Source organism: Dermacentor andersoni, unplaced genomic scaffold, assembly GCF_023375885.2.
Source record: "Dermacentor andersoni unplaced genomic scaffold, qqDerAnde1_hic_scaffold ctg00000039.1, whole genome shotgun sequence".
NCBI lineage: Eukaryota > Metazoa > Arthropoda > Arachnida > Ixodida > Ixodidae > Dermacentor > Dermacentor andersoni.
In genome coordinates, this window is record NW_027314752.1 from 18161614 (window position 1) to 18183576 (window position 21963).

The following is a 21963-nucleotide window of genomic DNA, read 5'->3' on the forward strand; positions in this document are numbered from 1 at the left end:
CGTCTTCTGTTTTCTGTGTTCTAGAAGTGCCTGTATTTTAAGGGTTGATCCATGCTGTATAGTTTCAGCATACAAAGTGTTCGGTGGTCTGAATGCCGGACGCACCTGTATATTATTTGCTGGAATGCATAGAAGAGATTCAGCATACAGCGTCTTCCGTTTTATGTATACATTAGGCACCTGTATATAACTGTTGAGCCGCATAGTACAGATTCTGCATGCATAGTCTTGTGTTCTCTGGATACGGGACGAACCTGTATTTTAATGGCTAGACCGCATATAACCTATTCAGCAAACAGCATTATCCGCTTTCTCTATACAAGAAGCCCCTTTATTTTACCATTTCACCCCAATAGTACAGATTCAGATTACAAAGCCTTCGGTTGTCTGAATGCTGGACGCACCTGTATTTTAATGGTTCTGCCGAATAGAACAGATTCAGCATAGAGCGTCTTCTGTTTTCTGTTTACTTGAAGTACCTGTATCTTAACGGTTGAGCTTCTAGTACGTGTTCAGTATACGGATACTTCTGTGGTCTGAAGGCGGGACGCACATTTATTTGTATGGTTGGACCGCATTGAACAGATTCAACATACAGAGTCTTACGTTTTCTGTAAGCAACAAATGGCTGTACGTTAACGGTTGAGCCATATCCTACAGATTCTGGATACATTGTCTTCTGTTTTCCGAATACGGGAAGCACCTGTATCCTAATGGTTGGGCCGGATAGAACAGATTCAGGAAACAGCGCCTTCTGTTTTCTCTATAGAAGAAAAACCTGTACTTGAACGGTTGAGCCGTATAGTGCAGACACAGCATACACAATCTTCTGTTGTCCGATTGCGATACGCACTTCTATAATAAAGGGTATATCGCATTGAAGCAATTCAGCTTCAATGCGGTACTTGAACGGTTCAGCCGTATAGTGCAGACACAGCATACACAATCTTCTATTGTCTAATTGCGATACGCACTTGTATATTAAAGGGTATACCGCATTGAAGCGATTCAGCTTAGAGCGTCTTCTGTTTTTGTATGCAAAAAGCGCCTGTATTTTAACGGTTCAACCATATAGTACGGATTCAGTATATGAAGATATTGGCTGTCTGAATACCGGACGGACTTGTATTGTATTGGCTGTACCGCATAGGACAGGTTAAGCGTACGATGACTTCCGTTTTCTGTATATAACCAATGCCTGTATTTTAACGGTTGAGCCTTATAGTACGGATTCAGCTTACAGAGTCTTCAGTTTCTTGAATACGACATGCACTTCATTTAATGGTTGGACCGCATGAAAGAGATGCAGCATGCAGCATCTTCTGTTTTCTGTATAAAGGAAGAACTGCATTTTAAGGGTCTAGGCTTATAGTACAAATTGAGCATATAGAGCCTTCTGTTGTCTGAATGCGGGACGCACCTCTATTTTAATGCCTAGACGACATAGAACAGATTCAGAATAGAGCTCAGTGCCTTTTCTGTGTACTAGAACTATTTGTACCTACCGTCTTCTGTCGACGTATAGTATAGATTCAGCATACGGAGACTTCTGTTTCATGAATGCGGGACGCACATCTATTTTAATGGCTGGACCGCATAGAATAGATTAAGCATACAGCGTATTCCGTTTTCTGTACACAGCAAACGTCTCTACATTAACGGGTTAGCCGCATAGAACATATTCATTATACAAAGTATTTTGGTCTGAATGCGAGACGCACCTGTATTTTAACGATTGGACAGAATAGAACAGATTCAGCATAAAGCGTCTTCCGTTTTCTTTATAAAAGAAGTACATGTATTTCAACGGTTTTGCTGTATAGTACAGATTCAGCATACAGAGCCTTCTGTTGTCTGAATGCCACACGCACTATTATTTTATAAGTTTGACACTAGAAAACAAATTCAATATACAGTTTCATCCATTTACTGTATAAAAGGAACACCTGTATTTTAACAGTTGAGCCGTATAGCACAGATTCAGCATACCATGTCTTCTTTGGTCTGAATGCGGGATGCACCTGTGTTTTAATGGTTGGAGCGCATAGAACAAATTCAGCTTAAAGCGTCTTTTGTGTTCTGTATAATAGAAGTACCTGTGTTTTAGGGGCTTAGCCTTATACTACAGATTGAGCATACGGATACTTCAGTTGTCTGAACGCGGGATGAACCTGTATTTTAATGGTTTGGCCGAATAGAGCAGATTAAGCATACATATTTATCCGTTTTCTGTGTGCAACAAACTCCTGTATTTTAGCGGTGGAGACGTATCCTTCAGATCCAGAATGCAGGGTCTTCTATTTTCGTAATGCAGGGCGCACCTGTATTTTGATGGTTGGACCGCATGGGGGACCACATTCATGAAACAGCTCCTTCCGTTTTATCTATATAAGGAAAACCTGCATTTTAACGGTTGAGGCGTATAGTGCAGTCACAGCATACAGAGACTTGTCTGAAAGCGACACACACCTTTATTTTAATGGGCGGACCGTATAGAAGAGATTCATATAACAGCGTCGTCCGTTTCTGTAAACAAAAATCACCAGTATTTTAACGGTTGAGTCGTATAGTACTGATTCAACACACAACATATTATTTTGTGTTACTGCGGGACGCACCTGTATTTTAATGGATGTACCACACATAACAGATTCAGTATGGATCGTTTTCTGTTTTCTGTATATAAGCAGCCCCTGTATTTTAACGGTTGAGCCGTATAGTACAATTTCTGCATACAAAATCTCCTGTAGTCTGAATGCGGTACGCACCTCTGTTTTAATGGCTGGACCGCACAGAACAGATTCACTGTACAGTGTCTTTCGTTTTGTATACAAGAAGCACTTGTACTTTAACGGCTTAGCTGTATCGCACAAATTCAGCATACGGAGACCCATGTTGTCTCAATGCGAGACGCACCTGAATTTTAATGGTTGCACCACATAGGACAGATTCGGCATGCAGTCTCTTCCGTGTTCTGTATACAACAAACGACCGTATTTTAACGGTTGAGCAGTATAGTAAAGATTTAGTGCACATATTCTTGCGTTGCCTGGATGTGACACGCACATTTATTTGATACGTTTGACACCTGAAAACTGATTCAGCATAAACCTTCTTCCGTTTTCTGTATAAGAAGAACCTGTAGTTTAACGCCTTTGCCGTATACTACATTCAGCATACGGAGACTTCTGTTGTCTGAATGCGGGACGCATCTGTATCATAATAGTTGGACCGCATAGAATATATTCAGCATAAACCGTCTTCAGTTTTGTGTACACTAGAAGTACCTGTATTTGAACGGTTGACCCTTATAGTATGAATTCAGCATATAGAGCCTTCTGTTGTCTGAATGCGGGACGCAATTGCATCTAATGATTGGACCGTATAGAACGGATTCATCAAACTGCAGGTGCCCTTTTCTGTAGACAAGAAGCACCTATATTTTAGCGATTCAGCTGCATGGTATGTATTCCTCATAGAGAATCTTCTGTTGGGTGAATGTGGGATGCACGCATATTTGAATGGTTGGACCGCATCAAACACATTCAGCAATCAGCGTCCTCCGTTTTCTGTATACCAGAAGCACCTGTATTTTAACGGTTGACCCCTATAGTACTGATCCAGGATACAGAGTCTTCAATTTCCTGAATATGGGACGCACCTGTTCTTTAGTGGCTAGACCGCATAGAAGAGATTCAGCATACAGCGTCTGCCGTTTTCTCTACACAAGAACAACCTTTATTTTAACGGTTCAGCCTCGTAGAACACATTTAGCATACAAAGTTTTCTGTGGTCGGAATGTGGGGAGAACCTGTGTTTTCATGGTTGGACAGCATGGAGCAAATTCAGCGTAAAGCGTCTTCTGTGTTCTGTATACTGGAAGTAACTGTATTTTAGTGACTTAGCTGTATGCTACAGATACAGCATACGGATACTTACGTTGTCTGAACACGGGACGAACCTGTATTTTAATGGCTGGGCCGCATGCAACAGATTCAGCATACATTTTCTTCCGTTTTTGTATGCAACACACTCATGTATTTTACCAACTGAGATGTATATTACAGATTCAAAATACAGAGCCTGCTGTTTTCCGAATGCTGGGCGGACCTGTATTTTAATGGTTGCACCCCATAGAACAGATTTTGGAAACAGCGCCTTCCGTTTTACATATAGAAAAAAAAACGGTATTTTAACGATAGAACCGTATAGCGTAGGCACAGCATACAGAGACTTCTGTTGTCTGAAAGCCAGACGCACCTGTATATTATTGCGCGGACCACATACAACAGATTCACAATGTAGTCTCTTCAATGTTCTGATACAACAAACGACTGTAATTTATGGGTGAGCTGTTTAGTAGATATTTTCTATACAGATTCTTGTGTTTTCTGAATGCCACACGCACCTTTATTTTATACGTTTGCACCAGAAATTTATTCAGCATAAACAATCTTCCTTTTTCTACATAAAAAAGGAACCTCTATTTTAACTGTGGAGCCGTATAGTACGGATTCAGCATACAGAGCCTTCTGTTGCCCGCATGCGGGTAGAATATGTGTATTTGAATGGTTGGACAGCGTAGAACAGACTCAGTATAAAGCATCTTCTGTTTTCTGTCTACTAGAAGTACGTGTATTTAAACTACTGAGCCATATAATTCAGATTCAGCATATGGCAACTGCTGTTATCTTACTGTGGGACGTACCAGTATTTTAATGGTTGGACCACATAGAACATATTCAAGATACAGTTTCTTCCATTTTCTGTATACAACAAGCGCCTGTATACAAACGGTTAAGCCGTACAGTACGAGTTGAGTATCAGAGTCTTCTGTTTTCAGAATCCCACACTCGCTTTTATTTTATAGGTTTGCACCAGAAAACAGATATCTGCATAAAGTATCTTCCGTTTTCTATATAAAAGAAGAACATGTATTTTACCTGTTGAGGCGTCTTGTACGGATTCAGCATACAGGGTCTTCTGTTGTGTTAATGTGAGACTAACTTGTATATAATGGTTGCACTGCATACAACACTCTCAGAATACACCGTCTCCCGTTTTCTGTATGCAAAAAGCACCCGTATTTTACCGGTTCAGCCATTTAGTACAAAATCAGCATACAAAGGCTTCTCTTCTCTGAATGCGGGTTGCACTTGCACAATATTGGCAAGACCGCATACAGGAGATTTAGCATACCGCGTCTTCCATTTCCTCCATATTACAAGCACCTGTATTTTAACGGTTGAGCCGTATAGTACAGGCCCAGCATACATTGCCTATAGTATGAATGCGGGACACACCTGTATTTTAATGTGTGCACCGCGTAGATCTCATTGAGCATGCAGAGTCTTCCCTTTACTGAATGCAAGAAACGCCTCTACATTAATGGTTCAGCCTTACAGTACAGGTTCAGCATACAGTGCTGTCTGTTGCCTGAATGCGGGACGCACTGGTGTTTTATTCGGTGGACCGCATTGAACAGATTGAGCATACAGGTTCTTCCGTATTGTGTATACAAGAAGCACCTCTATTTTAATGGTTCAGCAGTATTGTACCGACTCAGTATACAGATTCTTCTGTTTTTAGAATCCAGAACGCACCTGTATTTTATTCGATGGATCGCATAGAAGAGATTCAGCATACAGCGTATTCAGTTTTCTCTATAAAAAAACACCTGTACTTATCGGTTCAGCCATATACTAAGATTCAGAGTACAGAGAATTGTGTTGTCTGACTGGTGCAAGCACTCGTATAGGCTGGACCACACAGAACAAATTTAGCTTACCGCGTCTTCCCTTTTCTGTATGCAGGAAGCCCCTGTATTTTAATGGTTGAGCCCTAGAGCATTGAACCGATTCCGCAAACAGCTTCTTCCATTTCGTGTATACAAGGAGCACCTGCATTTTAACGGTTCAGCCTTATAGTACAGATTCAGCGTGAAGAGACTTCTGTGTTCCTAATGCGCGACACACCTGGATTTTAATGGTTGGACCACATAGAACAGATTCAGCGTACATATTATTTTTGAATACGGGAATCACCTGTCCTTTAATGGTTGAGCCGTTTTTACAGATTCAGTGTGCAGAGTTATCCATTTTCTCAATACATGAAGCGCCTGTATTTAAACGGACTAACTGCGTAGTACAGATTCAGCATACAGAGTCCTCCCTTTTAAGTACACCAAAGCGTTCGGTCACAAATTACCGGCCGATTTTCCCGTAAACCAGGGCTATATGTTTTAACAGTGACTGGTCATCTTGAAGAAACGTTCTGCCGAGGTTCTTTAGCAGCATACACTTGCTCCCTGCACACTCCTACTGGATGAGATCAACGAGTTGTTTGTCTCTCTATTTTGCTTCGAGCTACAGTAGCATCCTTAGTCGATTTCCTACTGTGACACTGTACGAATACGTAAATGTTATGATGAACGCTTTATAAGTAATACCGCAACTCATGCTTTACCCTCACAAACCAATATGCTCTTATGTTAGTCAGGGGAAATTTTATCAGAAACGCAAGAGGAATCCCGTTAAGCCACGCAAACCTGTTCCGGCCTAATCCAAATCTGAGAGACATGACGTATGCTTGTCCCACTATTGTATGCAAAGCTAGGAGTACTGTTTTAGAAAGTTACATCCTAGACAAGGTGCTTGAAAACCAATAGCCTTGATAGATACCTTTAAAGTGAACGTCATGTTATCTATTCGCACACACACCTATACGAAAGGAAATTATTTCAAATGCATCTAATCTAAGGACACCCACATGAAAATCTACTTGAACACACAAGCAAGCATTCGGTTTGCTCCTCCAGCAAGGTGTCACACAACAATTTTTACCCAATGTATTCAGGGCTCCGAGACCACCTTTTGTGACATACGTTCTGTACCAAAGTAGACCAGTGTGCCTACGGCTACCACAAGAAATTACTGCAGTTTATTTATTTACACAATACTTGAGGCGGATAAATCATCCGTAAATACCTTAATTAAAAAAAGGAAGAAATGTACAATTATAAGGTATAAATACCCGACCAGCTGATTCGTTTGGTAGTCTACGCAGAGCTCTGCCGCCTTTACAGTGATGTCAGGTTTCCTTGTTCCATTTGCGCTGTTTTCCACAAGTTATAATTGAGTATTACTTCGTGTGGTTATACTTACTGTATCACATTGTTCACAAACATTCTACTTAATCAAGGACTAAGCAGAATTGGGCGAATCTTGTATTAGCGGGCGTGCTACGGTAGTATTACTATTAACACGAAACTTGGCTGACATTTTCATGCAGGCAAATAAACATGTACTTCTTGACAACGGAGCTCATGCGACCTGACTATCTTGTTTTACAAAATCCCCCTTAGTTATAATGTTCCCGCAGTCCAACACCTGATATACAACCACCTAAGCTTTCTCACCAAAAGGAAATGGTTATTTGCCATGAATTCTATATTAAAAGCAATGACTTAGAGAACATGTAAGCGAAAAGTGGGAGCGCAACGAACGTTATAAAACTGGAACTCAAGGCTTGATTCACAGCGAAACCCTAGAACAACGTCTGGTACAGCTGTAGAAAGTGGGAGGCTACTTTCACCTTCCCTTGAAAATTCTCGTTTCGTTTCCAGACTTTTATTGGTAGCCACTTTCAATGCCTCTATACCAGCATACATTATCTCTATGCTGTATCTCTATACGATACAGTATCTCTAGATAATACAATAACCTGCCTGGACAATATTGACACTTGTACTTATCTTTATCGGGCGACCACGTTTCACCTCCTAACAAATGTTATCGTAGAGCGCAGGACGCGCCTACATGTAAAAGAAGTTTCTGGAATGCATCGAAGGTTCCGTCCAGTCTTTCACCGCAACTTGTGTAATCTGATTGCATGTATGCGCGACGCGAATAGTGTAGAACTTTCTGGAAGACACGCGGGTCTCAGCGGTTAATCTGGAACATTCGAGGACTGATCTATAAAAGCCGACGCGCTTGACCCGCTGATCAGATTTTCGACGATCGCCAACCATGTTCGCCGCTATCGTTGTGCTTTAAGTGTAGCCTGCTTTTGTGGGCACAGGTTCACCCAATAACAGTTAGTTTTCTCCTTCACAGTATTGCTACTGTGTTCTTCAACGTCACCACCACGTGAGAATATCCATAATGAACTGTTGCAACGAGACACTTTGTTTATTGTGTATCATAAACAACTAATGCAGTCTATATGCTCCGTGAAGGTGCTCTCTTTTTTTGCTAATGGTCAAAGGCAAACTGACTGCGTAAATCTTAGTACATTTCAAAGTCGATATTTTAGATTCTCTCCCTCACTATTTACTTACTGGCTGGCGCTCTCGTCTTGACGAATACGCCACTTGGTCCACTCGATTTATGCCAGTGAATACATGTCCAATGTTTTCTGCTGGGTGTTGACAGTTTTCATACGTGATTGCCGTCCGTGTATACGCGGACCAGTACTGGATACAGTGCATTGACAAGCGCCCATGAGTGACAGGTGGTATACGCAAGCACCAACCCGATCTTCAACCCAAGCAGACTTTTGTCGTCACGACGTCATCGTCATTCCTTTGCCATCCGTGTGCAGGGCAGACAAGGTAGTTTATGTATATTGTGGGTCGTTATCACCGTATCATGTGCGCTTATTTATCATCTTTCGGTCACCCCATACCGTATTGGTCACTTTGTTGTCGTCCAGTCATTATTATAATGTCAATATGTCCAGTTTATTTCTCGTGTAGTGATCAACTCTGCGTTAAGGTGCAGTCACTCGCAAGCCATGAACACCATGCAAATCTTGTCATGTCTTAGTCGTCAAGGCACCGTTGTAGGAGCATCGGGTTTCAATCGCGAATATTCAGTCGGTATTTTGGGTTGCCAAGTCATGCCGTCAATATCCACTACCTAATATCTTAGGCAAAAATTAACATGTCGCAACAGGCAGGTGCAAATATATTTCGGCAGATCTCGCCTCCTTCGTTGAGGGTGGGTTCAAGCAATCTATTTTTCAGTGACGGCTCAGGCAGACAGCATCTGAGCGTTTACGTCATTACGTTAGAATTTGTATACTGCGTTGCGTTTGAGTAAATTTTATATTGCCTTTCCACCATAAACTTGCATTTTGTTTACGTGAAGTATCAATTCCATCGCTTTCTTGTTTTCCACCATTTGTGTGCCATTGTTATGTTTTTGTTTAAGGGCAGAGTGCTGGGTGTCAAGGCTAAAGGTAACGAAAAATTCGTCTTCACCTACGTCCTATTGGCTTGTTTATACCGAAGAAGCAAAATATGAAAACTGCGTGTGTGACATGTCTTGGCTGGCTCGCCCAGTTTCTGCTAAAGCCTAGTGCTTTTCGACATACATGATCAAGCAAGCCCCGTCCACATAATGAACAATTGCTAGATAGCCGTACTTTCTCGATTAGGCTAGGTTTAAGGACAGATGACTAAGAGTGCGTCAGTATGTACACTCTGGTAAAAATAGTGTTTTAGGCTATAGAAAAAATATTTTTAGCTGTACAACAAATTTAGGTCCATATGGGAGAACCTTTTTTTTTTAAACCTGGCACAGCATGTGAGTTTACAAAGGTGAATATGCGTACTTTCAGATAACCTTTTGCTGAAATACTCTCTACGGCCGACAGCTGCAGATATGGCCGCGCGATCAAAGCATCATTTGATTTATTGAGCACCTTTGCTTAATACTACTGAATAACTAAAGGAATTTTCTGTTTCCCTTTCAGGCTATTTCAGGGAGTTTGACATTATACCCACCTACCCCCCGGATATTGAAGGCTTTCCCGAGTTTTCATTTGACAGTATCTTTCATTTTCCACGATACTACAGAAGCAAGAACGGAGGACGCACAATAGAACCACTGGAATCACGTTCGAATTTTGATAATGTAGAAGCTGAAGAGCAAAGCCATACTTTTTATATAGATGCTTTAAGAGTTAACGTGGTCTACAGACAGCTGGTATTTAAACCTAACACTGATATCACGTCCTCCATCTTCGGTCCCGCGCACTGTCTTCAGGATCCCCCAGAATATCCTTACTGGTTTGCGTAATACGAAGTGCGACTGATATAAGGAGGCTAAACACGGTGCATATCAGTAACTGTTAAGATATGCGTTCGGGACATATCTTCCTTCTTACCACGGTATAGCTTCAGGTGTAAGTTGTCAGCTCAGTTTCTGTGCAGCACGTCGTGAACGAGTCCTACGCAATAAAGCAATGTTTTTGGCGTCTCTATGAGTTGTCATATTTCGCAGAATTTGCAGCACACAATTTTTTTTCCTTGCTATGTCATTGCGAGCATGACGGATCCAGAATGTAGTACACGGTCCCATCAAGGGCGCAATCTAACGGAAAAGTGCGGTAATTCGCCTGCGCTGTGTCCCGTAGGTACAGTTGCAGTCTCTCAGCATTTACGTAGTTTTATCGCGTCAAAAATCTCAACACATCAAAAATCACATGTTTGCCTTTGGGAATTAAGAGGCAGACTCATGCGGATGAGCGTTGCTGGTTGATCTGGGCTACCGACTGTGCCCGGGAACACATACTAAATAAGTATATCGTAATCAACAGTTACGACAGCCGTTTCTCAGTAAACCGGTTTTTACTTTGCCAACCTGTTCCCATCAACTAAAGCAACGCTCAACGAATAAATCCCGCTCAAGCTTCGCTTTTTCGAAAGTCGGGCTCCCCTTCGTTACCTCCTGTCGCGTGAGCTTAAGCCGCTGGTCGGTCTGTCAGCACAGGGTTTGGGCACGTTCGGCCCACCGTAAAATTGTGGTGCCTTGCTTGACTATTGTGCTTTTTTGTCATCACAAGGCTTGTAGCTATTTATATATTTAAACTTGAAGGGATAAAAATTGTGCAGCATGTGCCTTCCTATATATTTTTAAACGTTACTATTACATATTTGTATTACCTACTATTCCCTTTAAATTTTTGCCTAAATAAGGTTCGCTGTTGGCTCGTGGCATACGTAGCTGGTGTTACGATCGGCATGCGGGGGCTGGCGATCTGCGGAGAAGCGACTCCCGAACCCTCCCAGCCCGTTGCGGCGACTCGCTTTGTAAAGACAACAATGCGCCTTGTGAACAGTCAGTCGCTACCGGCATGTCTAGTGAGGGTCGGCGGACCGAGTATTGTTAGTTGATTCACCATCGCCTTCATGGGTTGTTTAGAGCAAGATAACTCCTGGAACGGGTGCTCTATGGTGCGATCTCACGGGTCCCACAAGTGGTCACAGTCAATAAACAGACGCGGTGGCCACTGACTGCGGGGTCAGCTCTGGGATCAAGAGGCATCTGCTCGGGTCAAGACCTCTGTCTACGAGAGCCCTCTCACCTCGGCGTGTTCAGCGAAACCATAGTGCGGAAGTGTGTGAACCCTCCCCCTCAAAGTGGGGTCAACCACGATAAGTTGGGAGGCTCCCATTGGTCGAAGGTTGAACGGCCGTTCTCCGTCACCAAGAGATCTAGGGATGACCGAGTGTTTTTAAGCAGCCGTTGTCAGTGTTTCAGTGTGCATTCTCTTTTATTCATGCTAGACTGATGAACTGTAACATTGTCCACCCTTCATGTAGGTATTGTAAATAAATCACATATTCCTCGTTCTCTATGAGAACAAGTCGCTCCCTTCAACAACGTCCTCAGCGTGGGTGAGTTGGACAATGGCATGGGCCAACTACCATCCATTTCATGCCCGACCCCAATCCTCACAACTGGCTGGTACCGGTGAGACGGAATTTGCGACGTGATGCTGTCTGCGGTGAGTGCTTGTTTCTTGCTTTGACTCTCTAGGCTTTATTTTGTGGTTGTTCTGTTTACAACTGTTGGGGAAGCTTGATTGTTGAATGTTAGCTAGGTTGTGTTTACCTAGGTATGTTTAGCGAGCAGGACAAAGGCAGTAAAGCAGCAATCACAGATTTTAGGACACTGCTGAAAGACGAATTGTAGATTCTGTGTAATTGGGCCTAAATGTACGCGAAAGAAAGAGCGAAACGGGACAGAGGGAGAGAAGAACTGGACAGAGAGAAGGAAGAATGGCATTGAAAGGAATGCGAGAAAGATCGCGAGTCAAGAAAAATGCAACTTGAACTTGAAAGGAAACGTTTGGAGTTGCCTCAAGGAAATGAGAGGGCTCGGGTGCGATCAAATGATGAAGAATCATACCTTATGGACAGGCTCTTAAAGAGAGAGAGAGAGAGAAAACAAGGGTAGGAAAGGCAGGGATGTCAACCAGAACAGCATCTGGTTTGCTACCCTACACTGGGAGTGGGGGAAAGGGGCATAGAAATAGGAATAAAGGGAGAGAGTGAGCACTGCGTGCGTGTGGGAGGGACACCTACACAAGGATTCTAAGCGGTCATTTAGGCCCTTGCACTTCAAGTACCGCACTAGCGCACAAATCGCTTTTCGAGCCAGTGACGAGTGTGGCCACGGTCCGAGCATCTTTGACTCGGTGAACGGTCTCGAGTCCAGTCTGCGTAAAGTTGCCCGCAGAGAGAGGCGTTGGGCATCGTAGCGAGGGCAGGTACACAATAGGTGCTCGATGGTCTCCTCGCACCCACAGGAGTCGCACATCGGGCTCTCGGCCATTCCCATACGGTACGAGTATGTGACCGCCACTCCCAGCCACAAGCGACACAACAAGGTGGCTTCGCCGCGGGAAAGGCTAGATGGCAGTCGTAGTCTTAGCGTGGGGTCCAGTTTACGTAATCTGCAATTGAAGCCACTTGAAATCCAGAGATCTTGGGACTTCTTGCGCGGAAGTTGGCGAAGTTCTCTGGCATCGTCCGACCTCGCCAAAGGTGTTGGACGCGTCTTGGTATCTTCGAGGGCACACCGGGCAGCCTTGTCAGCTAGGTTGTTGCCGACGATGCCACAGTGAGCAGGAATCCACTGAAATTTAATGTGGTGTCCTCTTTCCAGAGCATGGGGGTGCAGTTCCCTGATTTCAGATGTCATTTGCTCGTAATTTCTGTGATGTTATGCGGACTTGATGCTGTGAAGGGCTGCCTTAGAGTCACAAAATACGACCCATTTCTCTGTTGGCTCTTCGGTGATGTACATCCTAGCCGCATGGAGAGCTGCATGTTCTGCCGATGTAGATGCAGTCGTGTGCGACAATTTGAATTTAACTGTAACGTTCTTGGCTGGAACGACGAATGCGGCAGTTGAGCTGGTAGGTGAGGTTGAACAATCGGTATATATATGTTTGTGGTCATGATACGTCTGGTGCAGTAATAGAAGCGCAAGTTGCTTCAGATCCGGCAATGGATGATTGGACTTTTTTGTAATTCCAGGAATAGCAATATTCACTTGAGGCTGTCGCAGGCACCACAGGGGAGAGGAAGCCTTCGCCGCCGGTGTAAAAGATGCCGGTATGTACTCTTGATGAGCGCTAATCACTCGTGAAAAGGTCGCTTGAGGTCTCTCGGCTGGTAGGGAGGCCAAATGATGGTCGAGGATCCTTGACAGATGGTGCATGTGTGTTCTGAGAGAGTCGACAGCTACATGTGTCTGGATTGTATGGTCTCCTGCGATGGCGATTGTTGCTGCTGTTGAGGTGAACCGAGGCAGCCCTAAACACGTGCGTAGGGCTTGACCTTGTATGTTCTCCAAGGCGGGAAAGTTTGTCTTGCATGCATTTGGCAACACTGGTAGGCTGTAACGTAGGAGTGCGAGAAACAAAACCCTGTACAGCTGCAACATAGAAGGGACTGGTATACCCCAGTTTTTCCCGCACAGAAATTTGAAGACCTGAGGAATGGCGACTAGTTTCTTGTTCAGATAGACGCAGTGAGGGCTCCACGAGAGGTTGCGGTCAATGATGACGCCCAGAAAGCCATGCGTCTTAGCATAGAATACAGTTTGACTATTGATGGCAACAGCATACGATGACATTTGTTTCAGGCTGTTAAAGGCATTTGAGGTCTGCAATGACATAGGCTTGTTCCTAGAAAATTTTGAAAGAACTTACGAAAAGATGAACTTCGGTTTGAGTACATGGCCACAGCGGTTGCTGTCTATGTTGCGTGTGAGGCTGCAGAAGTAATTGTCAGATTCAGTGCGCAAGATGCATATGATTAAGCGAAGGTTAAGGCCAGTCTTTTGAAGCAGTGCCGCCTTTTAGTCGAAGGTCTTCAGCAAAGGTTCAGAAGCACGGGCAAAAGGTATAGCGAGGTGTATCCGGAGTTTTCATGCGGCTTGAAGGCCAACCTAGTGGAGTGGCTTAAAAGCGCGAAAGTGTACGAGAGCAGATACATGATTATTGAATACATGTGTCTGAGCTGTTTTACAGAAGCATCCCACAATTTGTGAAGCTGTGGGTGCAAGACAGAGGAAATGTAAACGCTGTGGAAAGGGCGGCTGAATTAGCCAAAGAGTACGCAACGCGTGGAAAGCTGAACGCTGAGGACGGAAACTGGGATGGTCGAAATGAACAGCGGACACCATTTTCGTTCAAAAAAGGGTACGCAGACTAGACGATCGGAGCCTGTAGACGTGGAGTAAAAGCCCTCAGAAAACAGCGAGGAGAAATCAAACGGAGAAACCGTACAAAAAGAGGAGAAAAGAAAACTAAAAACTTTTAGACCAATCCACTGCTATACGTGCCACAAACTCGGACATATCGCTCTAAACTGCGGGAAGCCTAGCATAGTTTTCTCCTACATAGATGAAAAATACGCGAATATGGAACTTTTAAGCCCACATCTTCATGACCTGCAAGTTAACGGCAGACCATGCCGGGTGCTGCGAGACAGTGCCGCCACTATGGACATTGCCCATTCGTCATACGTGACGGTAGATGACTTCAGTGGAGAAGTAGCATGAATAAAACAGGTCTTAGATGAACACAGCATGTGTCTGCCCATGGCCAAAGTCAAAATCAGCGGACTATTCGGGGAGCTAGTGAACGAGGCTGCAGTTTCCAAATTCTTTTTGCTGCACTACCCTTACATTTTTTCCGAATCGGTCGGATCAGTTACTGTGGGACAAGGCGCTTAAACTTGAAGAGGGCGTATTACAGGGGTTGACGCGAGGTCAAGCTCGTGAAATCGCGCCGCTTTCGGCTGAACATGCAAAAGCTGCTCCAGCGGAAGTAGGAATAGAGGTAACTTCAGTAACCGTATCCGAGCTAGGCTCGAGGTGCGAAAAAATGTTGAGGAAACCTTGCCAGCTGACAAGGTCAATGAGAGCGGATCACTAGGGTGTTAAGTTTACGCCTCCCGGCAGAGCCAGCTGACCCACTCGCAAGCAAGCCAGGGTCGTTACTATCAGCGGCCTCTATGAACTTTGTTCAGCTCTTACGTGTGCGCAGAGCGTCATTGGCTGCCGAGCAAAAGAATAATAACAGCTTAGCCAAATTGCATCTCACAGCTAAAGAAAGCGTTGCTAGGCGCAACTTGACGATGCAAGAGAGAGGAGGATTGTTGTATCGGCCCCACAGATACCGAAAGGGCAGGATTTAGGATCAGTTGTACCTACTAAGTACAGGGATCACCTTTTGAGTCTCTGTCACGAAAATGGGTGTTCTGGCCACCTAGGCATAAACAAATGGAAGGAAAGATTGCCTATGGAATACTACTGGCATTGCTGTTTCAAAGAGACAGAAAATTTTGTAAGATCATGCGAAGCCTGCCAGCACTCGGGTAATCCAGGAGAATTCTGGAAAGCTCAACTAAAGGTAGTGCCCTTAATGACTTGTGATAGACACGGTAGGGCCTCCACGAAAGACAAAGTCGGGATACAGGTACTTGTTGGCCATTCTGTGTCCAGCTACACAGTTTCCGGAAGCAATCTCTTAGAAAGAGCTCAGCTCCACCGAAGTAGTAGACGTGATTTTGACAGTATTCGCACGAGCTAGGTTTCCAGGCAAAACTCAGAAGAATCAAAGGTCAGTATTCTACAGCTCACAGACTTTCATATTCTTACAAAAGTGCGGGATAAAGTTGATACAGAGTTCCGTATGTCACCCTCAGTCAAATAGTGCACAGAGGTGGCATTCAGTGCTCAGGCGAGTTTTGCGGGCGCTCTTTTACGAGCACAAGGAGGACTGGGAGAATTGTCTTCAGGCCACTTTGTTTGATTTGCGAACGGTTCCTCATGAGGCTACAGGGTTCTCGCCAGCCGAACTAGTGTATGGGAGGACATTCCTCTCTCCACTGTGTGTTAAGAGAAATGTGGGAGGAAAGAGGATTGGTCCAACATTGTAGAATACGTGCTAAATCTGCTGGAACGGCTAAGTGCAACCCAAGAACTAGACGAAAAGAACAAGGCAGTAGCTCAAAAGAATGCCAAGTTCTATTACGAGAAGAATGCGAGGCTTCGTACTTTTACCGCCAGAGACCAGGTAATGTTCCTCAAACCTTCAAGAAAGAACAAGCATTGCGGTTCACTGGAATTGAACCGTTAAAGTGTTTCACAAACTGTCCGATACTAACTGTGCTCTGAAAGTGCCCGGTCGCAGGAAGGAGGTGAGGATATACCACTGCAATTTGACGAAGCCGTACGTAGAGTGGAGCGGAGTCGTTAGCTGTACCACCAAGGAGCCGTATGACCCTAGTACCGAGTTTAATGAGTATAAGGAGACCTCCTAAGTGGTAAAACATTCGATAAGCTATCACGCTCTTAGAAACGAGCAGCTGGATGAGCTAAGAAGGCTGTTGGCGGAATATCTGAATACATAGAGGGATCGGTCAGGTATAACCAGCTAATAACGCATGAAATAGAGCTCACATCAAGCGAACCCGTAAGATCAAAGCCTTACAGGGTGTCTCCACGAAAGAGAGAAATTATGGAGGCAGAAACACAGCGCGCGCTAGAGTTAGGAGTTATTGAGCCCACTGAGAGTGACTACACGTCGCCGTTAATAATTGTAGAAACCCCAAATAAGGACCCATGTCCGTGTGTTCATCACTACCATCACTAGGTATCAGCTGTCCCATATACCCAACATTGAGCAACGAATCGAAAGAGTTAGCGCTGCTAAATACATTTCAACTACAGATCTGATACGCGGATACTGGCAAGTTCCTCTTTCAGAAAGTGCCAGCCGCTGTGCCGCATTTATCTCACCTGTAGGCACTTTTCGCACTCTCGCCCTCAGCTTCGGGCTGAAGAACGCGCGGTTCAGCTTCTCTAAGTTAATGTATATTGTCCTAAAATACTTGCAGGAGTTGGCTTTGCCATATCTTTATGATGCAGCAATTTTCTTTTTTGGACAGCTGGAAAGAGCAAGTAACGCTCCTGAAACAGGTGTTCTGACGGTTGAAGCAAGCATGCTTCACGATGAATGCAGAAAATTGTAGGTTTGGCTGTTCGCAGGTTACTTATCTGGGCCATGTTGTCGGCCAGGGGACGAGATGGCCGGCCGAGGTGAAAATAGCCACGATTGGAGAATTTTCACAACAGCGCATAAGAACAGATATTCGTTCATTCTTTTGGGGCTTGTGGGCTACTATCAACGGCACATTCCGAATTACTCGCAAATAGCAAGTCGTTTAACGGACGCCCTCCGAAAGGGAGCACCAAATAGCGTGTACTGAGATAAGAACAAAGAGAACGCCTTCCAAGGTTTGAAAACGCTATTGGTTTCTCGTCCTTTGCTTAGCGTGCCAGACTACGCAAATGAATTCATCGTTCAGTGTGGCGTAAGCGACAGGGGTATGGGCGTGATATTTAGTCAGGTCGGCGACGATATGCAGGATCATCCTCTGCGCCAGCCTTAAACTTACTGTGAGAGGAAGCCCACAGCGCTTCAGAGAATGAATGTGCTTGTTTAGTTTGTGCGGCCCAGAAGTTGTCGGGGCACAGCACAGGTTCACCTTCGAGACTGACCACTCTCCTTTGACGTTGCTAAAACAACCTTCACACAAAAATGGCCGCTTGCTCCGATGGAGCCTCATTCTCCAAGAGTACAAGATCTCAGTTAGACATAAGAAGGGAAGGTTGCATAGCAATGCCGGTTGTTTGAGCAGGCTGATCTGATTCTGCGTTTAGGGATCCCGCCTAACTTTTAGGGTTGTTATTGTTAAGTTTGTTAAGCCAAGACGCCACCCTCTCGTTTAGCAGGACTTCCTTCATGATTGCTGAATTTCTCGGCATGAAATTCCTTCGAAAATTGGCGTAGCGAATGCAGAATTTGTTGTTTCTGCACTTATGTTTTCTTTGAAGCCCAACGGGTCTGAAGTGAGCTCCAAGATACGTCATTTCGGAGCAGAGCCATGTTGTGGGGTTCGCTTTGCAGTTGCCTGTCCTTGTTGGATGTTTTGGGATGGTGTCAACATTTTACAGCTGCTGGCTCCAAGCTATGGCATTCCTCCTTTGCCGGCAGCCATTCCCTTCCTGCTGAGCGGTTATTAGCACTGGCCAGTCGCGATTTTCTGGGCCATGGAGGAGCTGTTACGATCGGCATGCGGGGACTGGGGATCTTCAGAGAAGCGACTCCCGAACACTCTCTGCCTGCTGCGGCAACTCGCTTTGTAAAGAGAAAAGTACGCCTCGTCAACAGCACCTCGGTACCGGCATGTCTAGTGACGGTCGTCGAACCGAGCATTGTTAGTTGATTCGCCGTCACCTTCATGGTTCATTTCGAGCAAGAGAACTCCTGGAACAGGGTGCTTTGCGGTGCGATCTCACGGGTCCCAGAAGTCGTCAAAATCAATGGACAAACGCGGCGGCTACTGACGGCGGGGTGAGCTCTGGGTTCAAGATGCGCTTCTCAGGTCAAGCCCTTTGTCTACGCGAACCCTCTCACCTCAGTGTGTTCAGTAAAACCAAAGTGCGGAAGTGAGTATATGAACACTCCCCCTCAAAGCCAGGTCAATCACGATGACTTTGGATGCTCTCACTGGAGGAAGGTTGAACGGCAGTGTTCCGTGGCCTAGGGATATAGGAACGGCCAAGTGTTCTTATGCAGCCGTCGTCGGCTGTTCGGTGTGCAGCCTCTTTCAGTCATGCTAGACTGATTAACTGTAACATTTTCCACGCTACATGTATATATTGTAAATAGATCCCATGCTCCCCGTCCTCAATGAGAACAAGTCCCTCCCTGCAAGAACGTCCTCAGCGTGGGTGAGGTGGACGACGGCATGGGCCAGCTGCCATCTATTTCACGTCTGACCCCAATCTTTACGCTGGTAAATGACTACCGAAGAAGAAATGGCAATACACAAAAGTCAGAATACCCTCCGTACTTAAGAGCAAAAATTTATTGGTGCTTATGCCTTTTATCTACCTACAAATTCAGGCAAAGAGCGAGTAATTTGCTTGCGTCAATGCATAAAAAGGTTTACTGCCATAGATGATTTTTTTTTCTAGATTGATATATTTGCTCTGCCTAATAATGCACATGCCACTGAGGTTTAAGGCTCTACTGGTTACCGCGACTGCATCATCTGCAAGATAGTCCGAACGCGCTCTTGAGCAGGAGGTGCATTTCAGAGGGGATGGTGAGGCTTCCAACCTAGCTAGAATAACCTTTAGCATAAACAATCCGCTAAATATGGTTCTGCCTTTTAGATGGCATTTAAATAAATTGAGTCTTCAACAAATATGATAAGGGTGATCTTTGTTGTTTCCAATATATAGCGGCCATTCTAGACCGGCCATGTTCAGCTCCAATCAAGCCGCAGTGAAAAACCATAGTCTCTGAACAAGGCGGAGCACGTGACCTCAAGATCTTCTCTTATTTTATCAGTACACTGTGTGCAGTATCCTCAGTTATGAGTCGCACAAAATATACATAAGAAGCCGATATGGGAAAATTATACAGAACTTCCTCAGAGCTAACTACCATGAGCATCATTCGCTTTCTTATTACTAGCAGCACCATGATTAAGACTCTAAGACGATGCACACAGAAGAAAAATATGTGTTTTTGTCCGGCAAGGGCAATACGGGAACAACAGTGTCACAAGAAGAATGGCTGATGAGAGTAGTCAGCGCAAGACCCGAACCAAAAGGAAGACGCCCAAGCTCACGTCACGGGGTCTTCACGCAGTTTGATTAAATAGCAGCAATATACAATTTATATGGTTACGTGGATGTTGCGAGTATATAAAAACTATATTTACAATATACATACAGGATTAGTCAGAACAGCTAAGATGGCTGACCACCGACAACACGCAGCAGCCAGCGTCTCCGATCATCTTCCTCTCTCTTCTCTATCCGTAACCGGACCCCCGGGTGTCGAAGTGCTGTCTCGGCGCATGGCGGGCTAAGAATTGCGAGCGAAGTATGGCTTCAGCGGCGAAACGTGCACGACATCGACAAGCGTTTGAGTATGCATCAAACTGTAGGTGAAATCTCGTAATTGACGTCGTTAATTTGGCGTAGGAACTCATAAGGCCATGTGTAGGGAGAGAGAGGCTTCTGGGAGTGGCCAACCTGACGATATGGGGACCAGACGAGCACCCAAGCACCTGGTGCGAACTTGACGTCGCGAATGGAGTGGTCGTAACATTCTTTCTGTATAAGCTGTGAGGCTAATAAACGAGATTGGGCGACTTGACGTGCCATGCGAGCGCGATCGATGTCTCCATGAGCGCAGTCAGTTGCAACACGTGGCACAGAATGGAGGATGGTGTCTCGCAGCAGTCTGGAGTCACGACCATTCAAGAGATAAAAGTGTGAATACCCCACTGCGTCATGTCGGGACGAGTTACACGCGAACGTCACGTAAGGTAGCGTGGTGTCCCAGTCGCTGTGATCGTTAAAGACATACATCAACAGCATCTATGTGATTGTTTGGTTGAGACGTTCCGTAAGACCATTCATGCCGGCGTGACAGGCGGCGGACAGCTTGCGCACAGTGGCACAAGGGCAGTCGTTAGAGTCAAGGAGGAGTCGTGCGTCCATGGCCTGTGCATAGGCGAGGTCAGGTGCAATCATCTTCGCGGAATCATCCGTCAAGGAACCAGAGCTGTCAGGTGCAATTGGCGCTAATAAGCCACTCTCGGCATTCAGACTCAATGTAAAATTCGCAACCACTAGAAACGCTGGACAAGAACATGCCGCCGGAAGCACTTGAGAGGACAGGCTGAAATTCAGAAGTGGTAGAACGACGTCGTTATTAGTAAGCGTCACCAACGTACGCGGAACAGCAATGTTCCGGTTCAAAAGCATGTCGATGATGGGGTAAAGCACATATTCACCGTCAGGAACATGTGGCTGGGTGGTCAATGTGACGTACGTAACTGCTTCGGGTGACAGACGCACATCTTGAAGCGAGCACAAGCACGGTGGGGCGATACCCGAAACATCGGTGAGTTGATGCATTTCCAACTGAAGAACGCCAGTCGCGTAGTCGATGAGAGCAGAATGAGTGGATAAAAAGTCGAATCCAAGGATAACGTTGTGAGGGCAGTTGTCGATCACAGCAAAGAAAGCAGAAGTAGGGTGGCCGGCTATAATTAAACGCGCAGTAGACTTTTCAAGAACAACCAGCACGCTGCCGTAGGCCACACGAAGCACTCGGGCTGGCGTGATGATTTTTTTAAACGTCTGCGTAGGTGAGCACACATCACGGAAACGTGGGCTCCAGTGTCGGCGAGCGCTTGGACAGGTACGCCGTCTTTTTTAAGGTCAATTATACTTCTCCTTGTGGGCACAGACAGAAGATTTGCTGCTGTAGTCTGCAAAGCAGCACCATCTTCGAGGGCTGCATTTTATTTATTTTATTTTCAATGCTGCCAGTCCATCAGGAACCATAGCAGGTGGACATACAAAAATGAAATACGTGGTAATAAACGTGGACGTACAAGTAGCATGTCAATGAGCCAAATAAGGAACGGAAAGGGACCAATGTAAGAATACATAAGAAAACAAATGTAGGTATCACATTCCTAGGATAGACGCACAGCAATAGAGAATACATCATGAAAAGGACAGCAAACGGGAACAAGAATTAAAGTAAACATCATCACGATAT